An 18365-nucleotide genomic window follows, 5' to 3' on the forward strand; every position below is an offset into this window, starting at 1 on the left:
AATCTTTCTACGTTATACAGTATCTAAGGAAGGAATTATTATTGACTCAGCTAAAATGAAAGATTGTATAAGAGGAAACGACCAGAAAAGCATATTGAAATTTGGAATTCTCGGAGTTAGTCGAATACTACCTTTGGTTAATCAAGGATTTTTGTAAGAGTGCAAGACTTGGCAAACCATTTGAGGTTCTAAATGTAAGGAAAAATCTTGAGATGAAGAATGTTAATTGGTGTACATGTGTAGGGGGTAATTTTGTGTTTTTTTACAGATGACTCAAAGGATGGTTTAGAATGTATATTAATAAAACATGAAAAGGTGATTGTATATGCCTCTAGGAAGTTAAAACGCCAAAAAAAAAAAAAAAAAAAAAACGTAAGCTGGTGATCGATCTGATAGGCTTAACCATGAAGAGAATGATATTTTCTCAGGTGTGAATTTCGAGGACGAAATTCTGTTAAGGAGGGGAGGATGTGAAGACCCGAAAAAAATTTCTTATTTTTTTCGAATATTAATGGTTTCATTAAGTATTTATCCACCTGTTTTCCCCAAATAATTTATTACGACCATTTTAAATCCATTCGTATGGAATAATGTCTTCATTGTGTTTTTAAAATGTCCCGTTAACAACTTCAATTTTTGGAAGGATTGTTTAAGTGCGAGATAGTGAACACGAGTGTTTCGAGGTGATATTATATTCGAGAGCATGATTATCCTGGGGAAATTAAGAACGGACAATAGCAGATTAAGAAAAGTTAATCGAGAATTAAAGGTGAATAAGTTCTAAGTGAGCATATACTACTCACGCGTGGATAGTTTCCCAAAAGACGCATGGATACAAATTTATTGGAGATTTGAGGAGTTAATACTCGACTCATGTGAGGACTCGTAAAAACTATTATTTTATTTAAACCTAATTTATGGCTTAATAAATTATTTAATTGGATTTTTGCCACGAGGAATATTTTCTAGTCTTATTAGACCTAAATACATGGTAATATAACTTCGTTATATTTTTAAAATGATTCGTTTCAAAAATTAATTTCCTAGAGCGCGTTTAGTAAAAATAGTGAATAGTGCTTGGAGATTTTATCCGCGTAGGAGCACAATAAGCTTGGAATATTGGAGACTTGTACCATGGTCCTAAAATAGGTAATATTATGAATAAATACTCAAGTGATAGTTAGTAGTGCAATCGTTATAAGAATTTCTCGGCAGTTTCGCGTTATAACGTTAAAATTGACGGTACGCGTTTCACGCGCGACTTTATTTGAGGGACTTTAGACCCTTATTTCGGGACAATTAAGAGTGAATAATACTTACATAAATATAAATGCATTGGAGGTTCAGTGCACTAGTGAACCAAACGCGCGAGAAAATCGAGCCAAAAACGTGCCAAACGAGCCTTAATGAGAGTTGACCTTGGAGTGAATTTGCACCACTCATTTTAATCTTCCCTTGGAAGCTAGAATTGATCACATTTCACTCTCTCTTCTCTCCCATAGTGCCGACCAGCCTTCTCCCTCTCTCTAACTCCCTTGCTTCACAAATTTCTTCCTCAAATCAACCACAAAACTTCACTCAATCTTCACCAAACTTGAAGACCATCTAGCAAACTACTTGGAGGTTGGATTTAGCTAGCTAAAGGGGCTGCATTTTCACGGTTTCTTGGAGCACTAGAGGACCGAAAATTTCTGGTTCAAGCACTAAGGAGGTATAACCTCATCCTACACCATAAACTTGGACTATGATAGTAGAAATGCATCCTTAAGCTATTGCATGTGTATGGGTGTCATGATATTGTTGGAAATTTGAAAAAGTGGGCTCTAGGAATTCCCACACTTGGGTTGTTGCTGATTTGTTGATTGATGGTGGTTATATTGTTGGTTTAGTGGTTAAAATGATGGATTAATGGTGTGTAGTGGATAGAAACTTCATTGGGTGCAAGAAGTAAAAGTTTCCGATTTTACCCCTGCTTTGTTCGGCCATTTTAAGACCAATTTTAAATGATCAAATGGCTTGAATTGGATGCTTATATGATGTATTAGATGTGTGGAAAATTTCATTGAAAAATAATAAGGTTTGGTGGGGCAAATGAATTTTTTTGGGGAAACTAGCAAATCTGGAAACTGTGCCCGTATGGCTCAGACCAGCGGTGGTATTTCGGCTATAACTCTGTCCTCGGATGTCGGAATCATGTGCCGTTGGTGGCGTTTGAAACTAGACATTCCTGGCTTTAATTTGGTATATAATACACGTTCTGATTCTTTGTGAGCAAGCCAAACCAAAGGTTTTAAGTTCGCTGTCCTGTTGTTCTGTTCATCTGGAATGAAGTGTACAGGCAGCAACTTGATGCCCGATTTTGAACCAGATGGGTGCCGAATTTGGAAATGATTTCTTCTGTGGTATTTTAACCCTATGAATGTATTTTCCAACGGTATAAGCCATACTCGATTCCGAGTTAAATTGATTGAGTTGTGACTAAAACAAGAGGACTGCCCTGTTTTGGAAAAACGTAATATTTGGGCTGGTTTTGGACAAAAAACCGTGAGTGATCTTATTAATTGAAATTTCGATGCTAAACCATTACCAAAGGTATCATGGATGTATCGTAGACCCTTATTTCACAAATGAACCATGGTTGGATAACTTTCTTGGTTAAACGATTGGAAATTTGGAAAATGAAAGCCAAAGGCAGATTGCCTTAGGATTTTTCTTGAACTTTGGTTAGCTAATTAACTACCTTGCCGAAGGTATTTTTCCCCGAAATTCGATAGAGAGATACTTTCCATATAGTATTGAAATACTGCCAATTTTGGTACCAATTCAAGTTCGTTTCGATACCCAATTAAATTACTAAAGTTAGAGGTTCAAATCTGGAAAATTCTCATCCAGTCTTGAATTTGCTCAACTTTGAGCTACCGTATCTCGGTACTCAAAACTCCGATTCTTGATCCGCTTGCTTTGCTATACACCTCACTTGCAACTCTAATTGGGTTACAAATTTCAGAGGCCGGTTTGCAACGTGTAAATCGTGCCGAATTTTCAAAGTTGGCCGAAATCCAACTTAATGCTGCCTTGAAACCAAGTCTGCACCTTCAAGCCCATTTTTGAACACTTTCCACTTCGATTCATGGAAAAGCATCTTCTAGGAACTTATAGTACTTTCTAAGAGGTTTCCAACGGTATAAAGTTTTCCAATTTTTGACTTGTACCGAGTGAGTTACGATTTTTCAAAGATTCATAATAAAGCTGAAAATTTTCCAATTTCAAAGAAATAGAGTTTTTCAAGAACTCTTTACTCTTTTGATATTATCTAAACGTTTTGCCCACGATTTTCATGATAAAAACTCAACTAATATTATACTTCATAAAACGCAAGTTGAACCTCGATTTACGAGTAATTGAGGTTCATTTTTGTGAAATATTCCTTAGATCGTACTAATGTACAATCTTGCTTGATAATTGAGATACTTGAGTAATTATCCACTATTAAATGCCAGGCGCACAAGGAGACCTTCAAGAGGATCTCACCGTGGACACTTGAACTCCAGCGAATAATCTTTATTGATTAGCTCGGTGAGTGTCAAGTGTGTGAATCTTTGATACTTGCTTAATTGTGGTAATTATTAGAGATTTTAAAAATAAGGGCGGGTGTGTACTTTATCGCATCCGTTCTGATTTCAAATGAATGAATGAATGAATGAATGAATGAATGAAATGTATTGAATGAATGAATGAAATGCAATGCTATGTAATGGTTACATATGTCATTGGAGTGAACCTCCTCGACTTTCAAATGAATGGGGGACGCCCAAACTCATAGGCCGACCTTGAACTCGAGCCGGCAATGGGCTTGGTCGGGAACTTGGGCGAGCCATGAGATTATAAGCTCGACCTAATAAGAGGTCCTGCTTGGCATACTTGTAGAGTATCGCCTTATAATAGACTTGTGGGCCCTTGGGGTGTACGGTGGACGGAGGGAAGTAAGTGGTGATCTACGGAAATGGAAATACCGACCCGGTTGACAGGAGGGTCAATACGGGAAGGTATACGAATGACATCGGCAGAGCGAGTGGAACTTAGCTCCTGAGAGCTACTATATCCTTGAATTGTTTCTGATTATTTTTCCTGCTCAAATGGTACTTTATTGAAATATCACGGTTTTATTTGATAAAGTTGAGATTGCTATTTGAACAATGTGCTTGCATGTGTGTCCTTGGCCTCACGAGCGTTTTGCTCACCCTGTAGATTTGTTTTCCTTAACAGGACTGGAAATGGAGTTAACGCGGAGAAATCTCCTTTTGGATATATTTTGTTTTAGGGTTTCAGGTGTATTTTGGCTTGACCCCTTTATGATTGTACTTTGGAAGTTTAATGTATCATTCGGATATCTGTGATGTATATTTTGAAATTTAAGTTGTATTATGAACGCACGACGTGCGGGTGGCAAGCTGATAGGTACCTTGTGATGTGACCATGAAAACTGTCACAGTTGGCATCAGAGCCATATGCTGACAGGTTGGGTAATGGATGGATATTGTTAAGCATGAACGTTTCCGCACTATATGTATTCGTACTAATTTGATTTTGGTATCTAGTATCGCTTTAAGGTTGAACGTTTATTGCTTGAGTCCTAGCGAGAGCTAGGCAGGCGTTCCGCGGATACCCTTTGGTGCGCCTTAGGGAGAAGTGGGGGCGTCACAAACATTCCCCCCCGAAGTACTTCCTGGATCCCCAGCACGTCCTCAAAAACTCAAAAAATCTAGCAAATTAGGTCTTCCCTTTCCAAAACAACTCCACCAACCTCTTTAATCCTTCCTAGTAAGGAGTTTTTATGGAGTGATTTGAGATGTTAATGGTTGGAACTCAAGATTTGGGTTTGGATTTGAAGAAACAAGATGAAGTTTTCCTCTTTTTTCTCTCCTCAAAGGTTCGGCCAATCTTCATGAAGAAATGGGATATTTTTTGTCAAAATTGAAGGTTTAGTAAAGTAAGAAAGTTAGGCAAGTCCAACTTCCAATAGTTTTGTGACAAGTGGGCCTTTAGGGTTTCAATTCTATCCTTTTGTCTACCAATGGTAATTTATCTAGCTAACATCTAATTGTATCTTAGTACCTTGTAAAATAATATCACTTGATACAAAATGTGAGAATCCATGAATTTTCTTATTTTCTAGGCTTTATTTTATTTAATTACATGCCTTTTATGCATTTTCTTTATTAGGAAAAATTTTCTAAATAATTTTTATGAGTAAATAGGATTTTTAAATTATTTTTCTAGTATAAGTTAGTTCATGAGGTTTGAAGAGTGTATACCGGATGTGGGACCCACTAGTGCGGTAAGTTCGATAAAATTCGGCCGATTAGGTTAAGTTTTGTATACAGGAAGTAATTTACTGGATGTTAAGAGATAATTAGAGGTTGCTTAGATGGTTAATCTTGGAGAGACAAAAGGATAAGTTTAAACCTTAAAGGTGCTAGGTGTCGCGCTACGGTTGGTTCTTGGACTTTGACCATCTTACTTACCTTTACCAATTAACCAAAATTGACCAAAAATTCATCACTTTCTTCATTCTCTTGGCCGAACATCTTGGAGAGAAAAAAAAGAAAAACTTTCAACATATTCCTTTCAAAACTTGCTCCAATCTTCAAATCTAACCGATAAAACTTCAAATCACTCCATAAAAACCCTTAGCTAGGTGGTATTGAAGTAGTTGGTGAAGTGGTTTGGAAGAAAGTGGTACTAAATTGCTTCCTTTCTTGAGGTTGCAAGGTGAGTAGCTGGGGAATTCTTTCTTTGGTCTTGATAATATCAAATTAATGACTTGTGTTGGTTAAAGATGTGATTTTGTGGAAGATTTCTTGATTTTTGGTAGAGATTGGTGAAATTTTTATTTTTATTCATGATTTTTCTGTTTTATATGTTTAATATTGGTTGGCCATGGATGATGGGTTGGAATGGTCTAGAATGAAGCTTTGATGCGTAAATTGTAGCTATTTGTGGAAAATTTCCGCTTTGTATGTGTAGACACCAAATTTTGAATAATTTTATGTAGCATCTATTTCATGATTTTCATTTTAGATTGCTTGCATTTTAATTCGTTATTGTGTGTTTTGTACTATTAGTTGTTATGATATTTTAGTTTTATTCATTTTTCGCCCCTTTAGTTGACCTATTTCATTTGCTATTTATTCTTATTTACTTTTAGCTTTAGTTTTTAGTTTTAGCTTTTAAGTTTAAGATTAGCATAGAGTTTTTTTTAGGAAAAAAAAAGAGGAAAAGAAAACATCAAAAATATGTTTTAGTCATTTTGTTTTTATTCAATGTTTTCTCGAAAGAAAAATGAAAATGAAAAATTTTAAAGAGGAAAAAAGAGAAAATTAAAGAAAAAGAGGAAAAAGAAGAAAAACTGGAAAAAATAGGCGGTAGTTGGATTGGGAAAAAAATAAAGAAAAGGAAAAAAAAGGAAAAAAGGAAAAAAAAAAGAAAATGGATGAAAAATGGAAGTTGTAATTTGCTGTTCAATAATAATTTCTGTTATTATAAATTTTTGTTATTATCATTTATTTTATTTTTATTGTTATTAATTTCTGTTTTTAATTAGCTGGAAAAAAAAAAAGGGAAAATTGCTGCCGCAGCATGAAAGCTACGGACTTACGCAGCTTGCAAAAGAAATCTGGGACGGCTCCTTGGCTGCAATTACGGGAGAAAGGACAATGGTTTTAGGGCTCCCAATTGATCATATAAAGGAAAAAGAAATAGAGCAGCCGCAAGGGAGGAGAGGTAGAAAAAATACGGGGGAAACAAAGAGAAGAAAAAAGACTGGCGGCGGGATTTTTCTGGGCAGCAAGAAAGAAAGGGAAAGAGAGCCGGGTAGAGTAGTGGCTGAAATCTGGGAGGTTTTCAAAAGGGAGTGAACGGCAAAAGAAAAAGGGGAGCATACGGGGGATTTTTGACGGCAAAAACAAAAGAAAGCAGAGAGAATTGGAAGGGTGGAAGAACGGCAAAACAAAAAGGAAAAAAAACTGGGTTTTTGAGGGCTAGGGAGAGAAAATAGCTAGCAGGGACCAAGAAAGAGCTAAGGAAAGAGGAGAACGGGGCAAAAGAGGGAGGAGAAATCTGAACCAGAGTTCAACGGAGAAGCTCACGTTTGACTGCAGAGTGTTCGAGAGAAACCAGAGAGATAGAGAGGCCGTGAAGAGCGGCGGCTGAACAAGAAGGACCGTGGCTGTGTTCCAGAGATTTCTTCACCAGTAATCTGTGGCGTTGAAGTTGACATCCTTTCGCAAGTTATTCGATTTCTGCTTGGTTCATAAGACCCCCCACGGTGCTAAAGGTAATCCCTTTAATTTATATCTTCTAGCAAGCCCAACAAATATGAGAATTATGTAGGTTTGAGACTAGTTTTTGATTCATTCTTGCCGTTTCTCTTTGCTGATTCTGTTTGTTTCTGTTTGTGTGTTCTTCTCATGACATTCGATGGTTGGTTTCTTGCATTGTTGGGGTTGTGTTTGGGAGTTTAATGGTTTTGGATGATTAGTTTTTCTGGTTTGGTTTGAAGGTCCGAGGGAGTGAAGTGGTCACTCCATGGTCTGAGAATGAAATGTTTTCCTTGTTGCATTTTCATTGCTAAAACAGATATCTGGAAAATATGTGTGCATTTGATGATTAAATGGTGGGTTTTAATGAGATGTTTTGACATTTCAGTTTACATAAGCTTTGTAGCTGCAAAACTTCTTAGCAAAAGCAAAAAGAAGTTGCATTTTTTTTTTTATTCTGTGATTGCACATTCGGTCTTTTCACCAAAAGTTGCAGATTTAATCTGTTTTGTCCTGAGGTGGGAAGTCTAGTTTTAAGATTGAATGGTTGGGTCCAAAAATATTTGAGCTTCTTTGATGTTTTGCCGTGAGAATGAGTGAGGCTTACTTTGTTTTTCTTGCAAACAATGCACATATTCCTTTTGTTTTGTGGTATAGAAAATGGCTTTTCGTATAGACTGTTCGGCTGGCATTTTAAGTTTGAGAAAACAAGTGAATAAGATGAACTCCTAGCATGGACTCCATGAATTGTTTTGAAAAGCATGTTTTGGCCTCTCTCTATCCTCAGATTTTCTTTGTTGTTTGTCTAAGCATGTGCTCATGATGAATATGATGAATGTAGGGCTGAACATTTTATAGGTTCTTGATAAGCTGCATTCGCCCTTGTGTTTTGCTGTTTCTTCATGTAACAGCCCTCCAAATGGATTTGTCATTCAACTTGCTATGTGGTCTTGTGATGGAAAGAGGAAGTTGAATCATTGATGTTGTTTTCGTGTGTAGTTGGTCCTAGAGTAGGCTCCATTGTTCTGCTGGAAATCAAGTTCCATTTGAATGAAACAAGAGGCTGCTGCATTTTTTTTTGCTGTTCCCCTTTCCATGACTATCCACCAAGCTTTAGCCTCTTCTAATTTGTTATTTAGTCTTGTATGGAAAAGGGCAAGGGAAGAGTGTTTTGAGTTTGCATGTTTGAGTCTTTAAAACATTTGAATCATGTTCCAATATTTTGCTGAAAAATGAACAAACCAAATTGCCGAATCATTCTTGTATGTTTTTCCAGAATTGCATGTTTCCAATCTGAATTCGGTCTTGATGGATGAGTTTGATGTTTCATTGATTAAAGCTGAGATTTTGACGTCTATTTGAGATTATATGCTAAAGGAAAGCTCACCAGGAAACTTAGAAAGTTGGTTGTTCTTTCTTCTGCCGCAGCTTGTGCCTCCCCATTTGGTCATTCATTTTGATTTTAATGGTTTGTGTTCCTGATGGATTTGTGTTGAGTAAGGTGTTGAGTAAGGTGTTTAGTTGCCCAATGACATTGAGTGATGTTTTTCACTAGCTCTTGCCTGAAGTCTTATATGAAACCTGCATTTGAAAGCTTGAAGTTGCGGGAAAATTTTGGATGAATGTACAGCAGCCTGCCGAAACCAATTTTGCAGAACTTTATTCTTTCGTTTGATTCTTTCTTTTGGCTCTGACCTCTAGCATTTTGTCTAGATAACAATTCAGTCATGTTTTTTTTCTTGTTTGGCTTGCATGAATGTGTCTAAATGGCATAAGGAAACTGCATGAGAATGGTTGTGGACGAAATAGAAAATTTTCTGTTTTAGTCGCAGAGGTTTTGTTTCTAGCTAACTTGCATGGAAAAATTCTAAGTTTTGCTTTGCCATGAGGTGCTTGGTTATGTTTTGATTGGAGTTAGTTCAAAGTTTTGTTTGTTGAAGGTTTGAAATGAAACTTGCGTGTGAAATGGAAGCTACTGCTGCATTTTTTGGATTGCCGAAGGCTTCATGGTCTGCTGCAATTTGAGTGCAGAATTCCTCTACGTGATTGCATGATTTTTGCATGAAAATAACTTTAGAAATTGCATTTTTGACCCCCAAGTCCCTTTTTGTTCTACTAAGGCCTAAGTAATTGGAACATTTAATCAATTTGATCCCTCTAAGTTTCTCTGTGTGCCACAAAAGCCCAAGCATGTTTTAGTATCTTGTAATTAAGTCCTAAAATCATTGCAACCTCAATCATTGCTTGGCTTTTTCTTTATTTTTGGAGTTTTTGAAGTGCTTAAACTGTTTATTTGGACTTGAATATTTGAACAATGCTTGCTTTTGGGTCCTTAGTAAATGCTACTTGGGATTTGAATAGGTCATTCCGATTTCTTGGTCTTTAATTAACTCTTGACTCCATGAAGTTGAAATTGAAGAATGATTTGCTGATTTTGGTGGATTTAGCTTGTTTATTTACATTCTATCATTAAATTGGTGCATTAATCCTTTGTTTGATGGTTTTAGCCCAAATTAGGACCTTTTTTTTACTAGCTTCAAGAACGAGGGAGGTATAACTTTCTTTTATCCTTTTTGTCTCTCCCTATGTGGACCAATGTGCTAATTGAAATTTGCATGTCTACTTACTTTCCTAGCCGCTCCTTATTTTCTTTCATTTATTTCATTTACTTCTTGATTTTTATTAATGGGGTATGTGTACACCTCTTGGCTTGTAATAGATAGGGCGTAGCAAGTAATTTGGTCCATTTTCCCTTTCCCCTTTGTTTTAGTTAGCAAATGTAATGGTTGCATGCCTATGTGTTATATGTTAAATGCTTTATTAGGATCTTGCATCTAGTCGAGCATGTTATGTGCTACGTGTTTATAAGTGATTTGCATGTCTACTCGTTTTTTTTGTAGTATAGATGAATGGAATGGATGAATGTACGTCACCACACTAGTCCAACGCTAGTTGTGGCTTCTTTTATCGTTTCCACTAGTCCAACGCTAGTCGGAATTCATAGGATGGGCTAGTCCAATGCTAGACCCAATAGGTTTTTTTTCCTTTTTCATTAAGTGCATGATCACCACATATCACGCATTTTTCCTTAGTTTATCATTTGGCATGTTCCTCAAACCCTTTCCCCTTCACTTTAGGACTTGCATTTCATGCTAGTTAGGGTTCATTTGCGTGAAAATCCCCTTCCGATAAGGGAAACGAGCGAGTGTGGCTTCAAATAGCCTTAGCACGCTAGTTTTTCCTTCTAGTCAAAGGGAAAATTAAAATCATAAAACTAGAGGTCATCCCCGTACCCGACTTGATGCATTCCTCTAAGTTCATACATTTTCATTTTCTCATTATTCTCCTCATTAAATTTTTTAATCCATATGCCATATTCACACACCTATTCACTTCTTTATTTTTCACCTCACACATTGAACCTATCTGTTTACTTATATATATTTACTATTTTTGTTCACTTGCACACGAGCACTTATATTTTCATTCATTTGCACACAAACACTTTCAAATTGCACACATGCCCTTCTCTACACTTTGCACACTTACACTCTTATTTGAGTCCTCATTTGCATCATTCACGATTTTCTATGAGGTCTTTCTTATTGGCCTTCACAATTCATGTGAATGGGACCACAAGCCTCATAAGAGACATTTCTTAGATTTAGGATTGCATTTCTCATTCATTAGTCTTTGTCCAAATTGCAAATACATACTTTGGGTAGAAAAAAAAATTAGGAAAATAAGGGTTAAATCACGCAACTAGCCTTGGTTAGGTCGAAGGGGTGCCTTGGATTTTTATCCTTGCCTTCCCCTTCGTCAAATGTGACTCCCGAACCTTTTTCTTTGTTTGCGTGGACTAGGAGTCGTTCAAAAGGGTTTCTTACTTTTTTCCTTAAAAAATTCACTTTTTGGGTGACTTGGTACACCCTAACTCTATACCAAGTGGCGACTCCATTTTTCATATAAAAAACCCTTTTTGAACTATTTTTCTTGGGTCAAATCGTCGCATTTTCAAAAGTCCCATTTAGACCCATTTTTATTTTCATCAAAAAATTCACTTTTTCCAAACCAATAAAATCACAAAAACTATCATTTTATTTATTTATCAAAAAATGGGGCGCGACAGTTGGCGACTCCACTGGGGACTTCCTAAGTGGGTCCGAGCATTTTTTATTTAACCATTCTTTTTCCTTTTTCTACCCCTTTTATGAATTGCATTTGGATATTAGGGTTGCATTTTTTCATTTTTTGATTCGCTCACGTATCAAGCTCCCTCACTCACGTATGTATGATTGGATGTTTGAATGAATGTTTAATTGTTTATACCGCGCTTGTCATTGCACTTGGGGGGGGTGTGTCACCCTTAGAGCCACGCATTGGTTCTCGATCCCTCCTCTCCAAAACGTGCACTATCATACGCGCATACGCTTTACTATTCATCCCTCTTTATTTTCTTTTTGGTGGCTTGTCACGCCACTCCACCCTAGTAGGATTAGGAGACCCACTTGGACGTGTAATCGTGACACGACGTGTGCGTAGCATGATCCAATGGGTCACTCACTCTTCCGCTTTAAACTTTGGGTTAATATCCTTAGTTTTTAGTCGAAGGTTGAGTTTTTTTATAGATTCACTCAAACATGCGGCCGTGACACGACGTGTGCGTAGCGGTGTTTGGGGAATCGCTCGAGCCACCGACAAAGGGCCATGGAATTGATGACCTTTGGCCCTAAGTCTGAAGGCTTGGGGACCTGAGCTTATCGAGTTAGATGCATTAGTGAACCCCAACCTCATGCATCCATATAGTTCACCTAGGGTAGAGTCTGCTTAACCCTATTAGGGACACCATTCACGAGGGGAGGGATCCCATCCTTTTCCTTATTTACTTTTCCTGTTTTTTATCATTTAATTGTCCAACGTGTTATGTGATTAAATGTGGAACTAACTTTCCTTGTTTCTTGTCTTTGCATTCACAACCCTAGCAAATAAGAGGTCCGGCATGACCTTCTTTTAAGAAGCCTACCCGTGTAGATAGGACATGGCACGTTTAAGAAGTTTTGTATATTTTTGTGCATAAATAATAATGTCATGTCATTTTGGGCCTACCCTGGCAAATCAAGGGTCCTTTAGGTCATATTGCATATTTTACTGCTTTAATAAATGGCATCATGCATAAGCCCTAGAAATGGAATGCCATATAGGGAATCCTATATTAGGGATAAGCCAACCTTTTTTTTTCCCGTGGGTATTTAACCCTATTTTGGGAATTGCACGTTTAAATTCATGTTTAACTAGAGGGGTGGGACCCGTAGGTAAGGTATTTGACATCGATTTTCGTTCTTAGATGGGAAATCCTCGCCGCGTCCAACAGATGTTAGCAATACCAGTTGAGGTGCAAAAATGGCCCACATTGCTTTCGCCAAGCGAGATTAATCAAGTATCCACTCGATTGGGACCTATCGGGGATTTTAAAGACATTAAGTCCGATGGATATTTGGTAGAGGCTTTGGTGCACTTATGGGATCCCATTTGTTCTACTTTTAGGCTAGGGAAAGAAGAAATGACCATAACTATCGAGGAAATTGCTGGATTTCTCAATTTGCCGGTTCAGGGAACCGCCGTTATATTCCCATTAGCATCTGACAAAGTGGAGTTTTGTCATTTTACTGGTATAAAGGAGTCAGTAATACAAGGGTTGGACCAGAATATAGAGGCAAAATTCTTGTTTGATCGATTCGCGTTAAGGGATGGTTTTGAAAGACATCGAGGGGATTTCTCGTTTACTTCTAAGGAAATATGGGATCGAAAGAGAGTTTGGGTGTATGGATTAGTCATGGCGGGAACTTATCTTTTTCCCAGGAAAGACAAAAAGATAGCCTTCAAGCTCACCAAAATCATGTATGACCTGTTTTTAGGAATCAATAATAAGCCCTGTTCTATCATTCCAACCATTCTAGCCGATATTTTCATAGCCTGCTCTACCTGTCAGAGAGGGGGAAAGTTCTTTTGTGGTTCGAATTTAATCTTACATGTATGGGGGATGGAGCACTTCATGAGACGACCGGCTATTCCCGAGAGTCTACCAATGTCCGGATATAACTGGGTAATCACACATCACAAAAGGATTGATAGCAGCAATTTACCGTGTAATGCGCCCGATTTTGTGGATTTCTTGACGAATATGACCAGTCAAAATGTTAGATGGGTATTGGATTGGACCAATTGTACCAAACCTATTCTTCATACCAAGGCATCCGAATTTGTTCCTCTATGGGGTACTCAGGGTATCATGGCATACAATCCGAGGAGGTTTCTCCGACAATTAGGGCAAGTCCAAGATGTACCACCCGCAGTGGATCTGACTCCATTTGTCATCGTTTTCGACAAAGGGATATGTCCGAAGGAAATTCCAATGAAGATTCTTATTGATGAGGCCTGGGAAACATTATCCGATGACGAACGCGTCAAGTACGTTCCGGAACTCAAACAAAGGGGATTGACCACTCCGCAATATGAAGACTGGATAGGAAGGTCCACCATACAAGAAATGCAAGATGAGCCAGCCGAGGAGGTGGAAAGGTTAAAAGCCATTATTGAAGCAAGGGATAAGGAGATTCTGCAATTAAGTAAGTCCGTCGAAGCATACAAAGGGATGGCGGAGCAAAACAAGCAAATGTATGAGGGTGAGCGAGAAAAGCGTCAGGAGATGAAAAGAAAATGTGGGGAATTATATGATCAAGCCGAACGTGTCAAGTTGCCATATGCTAGGGAAACTAGGGATTCTATATTAGATAGACTCAAGAGCTTTGGTAATCTTGTACGGAATCGTCTTCATGACATGATGTAAATATTGGCAAGTTTATCAATGAAAGTGAATTTTCTTTTGCAATCATTTGGAATTATTGTCCAAGTAGGTTTGTATAACGGGTACCACTTCGAAGGTGTTGCATCATGCTAGGCCTACCCTTGGCACAAAAAGGGTCCCCCCATAGGACATGCATCCGAATTGTTCGAATAGTTACTAACTCATGTCTTTTTCTTTTCCTCTTTTGAATAAATTGCAGAAATTCAATAACGATTGGTTTATTTAAAGCAGTCTTTTGCATTCTCAGGTAAAATTTCCAAAAATAGCTTTCCGGAAAAGCCCCATTATTACGCGATCCCGAAGTAAAGCTCAAAGGAATCGTGTAAACATGAATATTCAACCAGAATCATCCGATAAGACTACAGCGACTACACAGCCGGAAGTCACGAGTCCTGGAGTCCAGTTGGCCGAGTTACTTGCTAAGTTTGGGGAAATGGCCTCTGAAATGGCCACCCAAAAGAAATTAATAGATGAGCTTGTCAGTAGCGGGGTACAGCCGGAGCTTCCGCACGTAATACAATTGCAATCTGAACCCTTTGTTATTCCTACAGTTCAAACTACTGTTCCCATGCAAGGTCCACCCGAAGGGACTTTCACCTACCCCACCGTTCATCTGCCATACACTTACCCTCCTAATCCTTCATTTTTCCCTACTCATATGCAAGGCCCACAACCTCAAGTCACTGCAAATATACCACCTGAGACACAAGCTTTTTATTACCCCACCACTGAGCCTTATCTGCCGGACCATTTTATTCAAACCAAACCAGAGGTGGGAGGATCCTCTGCTCCCATTGATGTGAAGTTATTAAAGCGCCTGGACCGTTTCGATGAATTCATGAGGAAGAGTCAGGTGCTGAACAAGCAAGGAGTTTTGGATTATGATGAGCTGTGTCTCTTTCCGAATGTGCAACTGCCTGAGGGGTTTAAAACTCCTAAGTTTAACAAGTACGATGGGACGGGTAATCCCAAGACGCACCTCCGACTATTTGCAAACAAATTGGGAAAGCCTGTGGACGATGAAAACTTGCCTCTAAGGTTGTTCCCCGAAAGTCTAGAAGGGGACGCACTTGACTGGTATTCAAATCTGAAACCTGAAGACGTAAGAACCTGGATTGACTTGTCCAAGGCTTTCGTAAGGCAATATGAGTATAATTGTGAGTTGGCACCGACTAGAACCACCTTGGAAGGAACCAAAAGAAAACCCTCCGAAGATCACAAGACTTATGCCAAGAGGTGGAGGAAAATAGCTGCCAAGGTGGAGCCTCCGATGACCGAGGAAGAAATCATCCGTACTTTCATCAAGGCCCATGATCCTCCATATTTTGAAGAAATTTTCCGTATGACTGGATGTTCATTCGCAGCAATCGTAAATAAACTTGAAGAATTCGACGACTTTGTACGAGCCGAAAAAATTGTTAATGTATCTGCCCTGAAATCGCAAGTGGAAGTTTTGCAAGGGCGAGGAAGCAGTGAAAAGAAGCCACAATTCAAAAAGAAAGAAGGAGATACAACCTTTGTTTGGAACCACAACCCTTCACCCCGACCCCGATACCAACACAACCCAACCTACCAGCAACCTTACCATTACTACTCAAACCCACACCCTGTATATACTACCAACATCCACCACCCTCGACCTCGCCCAAACTATACTAACCCACCTTCAGCCCCTTTTCAAATTTCTCAACCAAATCCACCCCAAAACCGACCTCGACCTCCATTTAACCCAAGATTTCCTCCTCCAAATAGACCTGCTTACAACTATCCTCAACCCACTGAACCCTACAACAGACCCCCTGGCCGTACTTTTACCAATTTAGGCAGGCCTTTAGACCAATTATATGACCAGTTAAGGGCCTCTGGAAAAATTGGTACAGTACCACCTCCTACCTACCCGTATGGCATGCCCGTTTGGTATAACCCGCAAGCTGTTTGCGCGTATCATTCGGGGGCACCTGGGCATGCAACTTTGGATTGCAAGGCGCTTAAGCATAAAGTTCAGGATATGGTTGAGTCTGGAGAAATTGTGATCAGAAAAAGGGAGCCACAAGGGCCAAACGTAAATCAAAACCCCTTACCAGAGCATGTTGGGGTTATTATGGACGATGCGGAGTACGAGGAACAAATCAAGAAATTGGCAATAGAAGCTGAAGTGTTTGGGGTCACGGACCAACCGTTTGTCATAGAGTTGCCATTCGAAGAAGATAACAAGCCTTTTGTCTTAGATCTCACGCCAGCGGAGAATGAAGCTTTGAAACCAGTAGTCATCGAATTCCCGAAGCAGGAGCCCGTATTAAGTCTGCAACAAGTGCCGTGGAATTACGATGAGCCTAGCATACAGATCGGGGAAAATTCAACCGCAAAGAAGGAAGTGTCAGTAGTTACCAGATCGGGGAAGACTGTAAATCCATTTGAGACTACTACTCCAATTCAAGCCAATAGTTCTGAGCCACCCATCAAACCAACAATCACCGAGAAAGAAGCCGTGGATTTCCTTAAACGACTCCAGAGAAGTGAATACAACATAGTGGAAAAGCTAAGCAAATCACCTGCCCAGATAACCATGTTGGACCTACTTTTCTCTTCGGACGTGCATAGGGATGCATTGATCGATGTATTAACTAAGGCTCAAATTCCGAGGGACATTTCTGTTGATAATTTTTCAAACGTGGTTGGGAGCGTATTATTCAACAAGCAAATTGCTTTTTCTGATGATGAATTGCCGACGGAGGGCATTGGACATAATAAGGCGTTGTACATAACAGTGAGGTGCAACGGGAAAATGCTGCCGAAGGTGCTAATTGACAACGGGTCCGCACTTAATATCTGTCCTTGGAGTACCTTGGAGAAGCTAGGATTGCAAGACATTAAGCTGAGGCCTTCAGGGACTATCGTTCGAGGGTTTGATGGAGCTCAAAGGGAGCCGATAGGAGAGGCAGATTTAGTTATCGAGATGGGGCCCGCCCAATTTCAAATAACTTGCCAAGTAATGCACTTCCCGAGCATTTACAATATTTTACTTGGAAGGCCATGGATTCACAAGTCTGGGGCTGTGCCATTTTCGTTGCATCAATTGCTGAAATTCGTAGTAAATGACAAGCTAATCACCATCTTTGCCGAAGAAGACTGCCTGGTAATCACCGATTCTGGATCTAAAGAGGAGGGAAGTCGAAGTGCCACCATGTCCCCTCATAGCACATCCGATATAGTCTCCGTAAGTTGGATCACAATGGAGGAACAAGCTCTCTCAAAAGCAAGTGTAATGATGGCTAAGGAAATGATTCGTGGAGGATACAAATTAGACAGAGGATTGGGGCGTGAACTGCAAGGGATCCTGAAGCCAGTGGAGATTATGGAAAAAAGGGATACATTCGGTTTGGGTTTCCAACCAACCGCCAAGGACATCAAAGAGATGAAAGAGCGCAAAAGAGCAGAGAAAGAAGGGAGGCAAAGGGCTCTTGATATTCCACCGCTGCATTATACTTTCCCACGACCAGCCGAGGTGATCATGTCAGAAATCAACCCAATTGACGAAATTGAAGCTAGTTTGGCCCAGTTGTTCGTTGGGGCGACATTTGAAGATAGTTTGTCAGACAAAGCTGAATTTCCTGACATCCCTGAAGGGTCGATTTCCAATTGGACAGCTGAATTTCTGCCTATTCGGAAGGAGTTTCGGTAAACTGAAAGGGGTTTATCATTCATATGAATTCATGAAAAATACTTTTGCATCTGTAAATAGCCAATGAAAACAATTTTCCTTTTGCGCATGTAAATATTGTTAAATTTTCATTTTTCACTTGCTTTCAATCAAAGGTTTTTATGAAAATGCACAAGTTGTTCTTGTCATGTTGTGTTGTCTATATTCATATTGTTTGTTCATTTGTTTGTTGTATGCTTATTTGCTTATTATCCTACATTCGTTAATTCTTTCAGATGGCCAAAAATAAAATTATTTGACCCTTTGGATATCACAGTTCTGGAATACGATAATGGCAATTTCTATATCACTCACGACTTGGAGGTCTGTGAATCAGAACTCCAAAGCGAGAGTGATAATGAGGAGGTATTCGATTCTTTTGCAAAGGACCTTGAACAATATGAGGAAAAACCAAAAGCGAACCTGGAAGAAACAGAAAAGGTTAACATTGGCACTGAGGATGAAGTTAAGGAGGTGCAGA

Source organism: Coffea arabica, chromosome 10c, assembly GCF_036785885.1.
Source record: "Coffea arabica cultivar ET-39 chromosome 10c, Coffea Arabica ET-39 HiFi, whole genome shotgun sequence".
Lineage (NCBI taxonomy): Eukaryota > Viridiplantae > Streptophyta > Magnoliopsida > Gentianales > Rubiaceae > Coffea > Coffea arabica.